Below are 4,093 nucleotides of genomic sequence, written 5' to 3' on the forward strand. Positions count from 1 at the left end.
AGAGAAGGGCAAGAGATCAGATGACAATATTCTCAAGTGTTCCCATTTGCCTTCTAGGTGACTCTTGAAGTGGGAGGTCATAGAAAACCATGTAATATTTCAGAACAAAGCCAGAAAATATGGCCTTGAAAGTACCACTTATGATTTCAAATTCTGGAAGAGAATTGCCTGGCAGATTTCCCTGTGTCATGTTGGAGACATCAAAGTGTGGCATGTTTAGGGAAACGAAAAAGTCTTGAAAGGTTGATCAATTTCCCCCAACTTTCCGCAGCTGGTTTCCTTATAAAAGATAACCACTATTTCCAAATGTTCATCATATAAGACCAAGAGGATACCCTCAGTGTCAGTTTACAGAGTGGACAACACGAGGGCAATGTCAGTCTCGTAGAGGTAACCAGGCAACACCAACCAGAGGGCAATAGCAAAAGGAAGTGTATGCACATGATGTGATGAGCACTGGGTGTTATAACGCAATCTGAATGCTACGACAAAAATGAATGATGTACTATATGTTGACTAATTGAATTTAAATGAAAAAAAAAAAAAAAAAGGAAGTGTGTGTTTCCAAGAAGTCACTACAACTCCTCCAACACACCAAGACTTTTCTTTATAATTCATACTGCAGTGTTGACTACTGATAAATTTATGGGCAGTGAAAATACTTTTAGAAAATCTAAGACTTAAAATGTTCCCCAATATTGGACAAAGGTCAATATTTCATATTCAATAATAAATACCACTGATATAAATTTGTAACAGTAACTTAAATGCTTTCCTATTTCTTTCAGCTAAGAACTCAATTCAAAAATATTCCAGAACAGGGATGCCTGGGTGACTCATTGGGTTAAGCCTCTGCCTTTGGCTCAGGTCATAGTCTCAGGGTCCTGGGTCCAAACCCCACATCGGGCCTCTGCTCAGCAGGGAGCCTGTTTCCTCACCTCTCTCTGCCTGCCTCTCTGCCTACTTGTGATCTCTGTCTCTGTCAAATAATAAAGAAAATCTTAAAAAAAAAATTCCAGAACATAACATTCAGTTCTCTTTCTCTTCCTGTGATTTTATTTATAAACAATTTTCTTCATTCTATTATGGTAGACTCTCAACACCATTATGTTAGATTTAAACAAAATGTATTGAGCTATCAGAAGAACATGTGACAGAACAAAAGCCTTCCCAAGTCTGTGAGAGTCAAGAATACATTTCTGAGTTACTCTTAACACAAGACAGTTTTAAAACATGAAGAAGTTAAGAATGAATAAAGTATGGTCTAGGAGGTATAATAATTTTTGTAAAGTACAGCCAAGAATGTCTCTTTCTATAATAGCTATTGAATTTACAAACACAATTAAGGGGAACTGCTAGGCTCATGCATCAATTGGACTTGAAGTCTTTACTGAAAACTCCCATTAGTGTCAAAAGCAAGATATAAGAGCAAGTTTTACGAACACCGTTAGATTTTCTAATGTGAGGGGGGATAGCATGGAATTTCTGTTGAATGTATCTGTGGTAGTTTTTAACAATTATTATAGATATGGTGATGTTCATTTATTCATCTGTGCACTTATTCATAAGAATATCCCACACCCAAGGGGGAAAATAAATATAATACACATGTTACAAAAAAGTCCAAATATAATTGACATTTATTTTATTTGTTCACTATTCCCATCATTTTCATACCGAAAAATTCATCTTAAAAACTTTTGTTTGTTTGTTTTCTGTTAAATCACTGGTAAACCTGAAGAGAACTCTTACATTCCAGTATGTGAATATATGGAAGGGGTCTGGGGGGGTGGGAGACCAGATAATGAATAATCAGAATGTCATAAAGACTTCATATTTAAAGCTAACTAGGAGAAATGAATAATCTGAAATATAACAAAGAAAGAACTGTTGTAATATGTAATGTATATTACAAAAGGAATGGCTTTGATTTTTCATAATTTTATACAGTGTTCCAAATGAAAGCTAAGAAATGTCATAGAACTTCCATACATTATTTGACTTAAACTTATTTAGATCAACTTAAATGGATAATTTCTGTTTTGTAAAAAATGTTCTTGTTTTCCTGGGGAGAAAAAAAAAAGGCACAATACTGCCTTGAGGAGGCTTCAATTCTTCCCCTAAAATATTCTTGTTATTAATTTAGTTAGCCTTACTAAAATTTGGAAAGTTAGGGAGAAAATACCTTCTTGCTCAGAGTGTTTTTCTAATTTTGCAAAATTTCTTCTGGGAAGTTTGTTCTTTAGACTAAAAAAGTAAGACTTTTTAACCATTAATTCTTTGTGTTTATAATGTTGACCTCAGATAAACTTTACAATGCATATATTTTCTACCGTTTTATGATTGGTTTAAAAACAATACTCAATTTAAAGACTCTTAATAGAGATGGGCTTCAATGTCATAAAAAGGAGATAAAAATGACACGGTGTTTTAATGTGCACCAAGCCCCTAAAGATAAAGAATTTGAAGAAAGTATTTCCTCTGACCTCTATCTCAGAGATGAGTCTATGATATGTCTCTGGCTAATTGCCTCATTTATGTGGCTGACAAGTTTATAAATTAAGGTGATAATGAATACCCAGCTTCTCTATGAATTTATACGCAGCCACATACGTCTCTTGCTTTTAATTTTCCCAAGTATGTATGTGCGCACATACAAAATAAAATCCATATATGTTCAGGACCTGTGTCTGTGTCAAGAAGTTTCCACCAGTTCTCTCTCTCTCCGACCACATCCAGTTTACTTTCTGTGTCAGCCTCCAAGGAACTTTCAGCCTGGCTTACATCCTACCCAAAACTGTTTTCTTCTAAACCTCTGTGAAAGTCAAACTGGCCTGTCTGTCTGTCTCGGTCTGTCTCTCTCTTTCTCCCATTCTCCTATTTAAGAAACTGTATTAAAGGGTAGCTATGGTGCTATTGCCTCCTATCTGTGTATGTGCCCCACCATTCAGTTTGAAATGTTTCCTTTCCGTACATGCATTCCTCCCTGTTCCGGAACACGGTGGAGCACAGCAGAAGAAGTCATAGAAGATTATCAACATTGTATCATTTTTTTTCTTTTAAAAAAATATGGAACACTTCCTGAATTTGCATGCTATCCTTGCCTACAGGCCATGCTAATTTTCTTGTATTGTTCCGATTTTAGTGTATGTGTTGCTGAAGCAAGCACTCAACATTCTATAATTTTTAATCTATAAAAATGGCAACTGTAGATGGCTCGATTTAATAATCATAGTATTTGGTCATGATGGAAACTCCTACGAAACGTAAATAATTTTCCAATTTTGGAATGAAAATTTTGAAAACATTTTCTTTTGAAATGGTGTAGTAACAATGGAGGCATCTTAAAATATGAGGATAAAGCAGTTCTCTTTGATTATTTCAGTAGCTATCAAGTTGTTTGGTCTATGTACTTTCATAAACTGTTTTAGTCGATGTTTTAAAACAGTAGCTTTTAACTTTTTTTTTTTGTAGCGTCTGAGTCTTTCTCTATGAATAACCTTATGAAGAATGTCAGAGTACACAGAAATGAAAATAGAGTTTTTCATGTGGAAAAAGGTTAAGTGAGAAACTCATTACCTCAGCTTTCCCATTGCTGCTCAACACAGGGTCACTTGGGTAACTATTTTTATACTAGAGCATAGATTCAAAGTTCATTTTAATTAAGTATTATGGGCTAATTTTAGCACCTATAGGACAATGGTTAGAAGAAAGCTGAAAAGCAAAAATGAGAATTCTCTTTCAAGATATTCACATGAGTATTGTACTTGGATGCCAACTCTGTTTGCTGAAGCTGCCAAGTTTATACCATGATATTTCATAGGGTAGAAGCCCCAAGTCCTAAAACGTGATTGTAATTCTTCCTTCTCTGAATGCACTGGTACACATGATCTGTCCAAAGCATGCTTTAGTATGGAGCCCAAATAGAGATCTCTCCTTAAAGAACACTCACTCCTGGTACTAATTTTTGATAGCATTTCTGTCTTAGTTCTGGCTTCCATAACAAAAATACCATAGACTGGGTGGCTTAACTAACACTTATTTCTCACAGTTTTGAAGGTTGGAAAGTCAAAGATAAAGGCATCATCAGATC

At 35.1% G+C, this 4,093-nt stretch overlaps 1 non-coding gene across 1 annotated transcript; it reads right to left on the minus strand.

Annotated features, from left to right (window-relative positions):
• Positions 1-3,063: 3,063 nt before the first annotated feature.
• LOC132024028 (U6 spliceosomal RNA) lies at positions 3,064-3,169 on the minus strand. Its single transcript, XR_009406145.1, has one exon. It is a non-coding gene; the product is annotated as a U6 spliceosomal RNA (small nuclear RNA).
• Positions 3,170-4,093: the final 924 nt, after the last annotated feature.

This window comes from Mustela nigripes, chromosome 8, assembly GCF_022355385.1.
Source record: "Mustela nigripes isolate SB6536 chromosome 8, MUSNIG.SB6536, whole genome shotgun sequence".
NCBI classification, from domain to species: Eukaryota; Metazoa; Chordata; class Mammalia; order Carnivora; family Mustelidae; genus Mustela; species Mustela nigripes.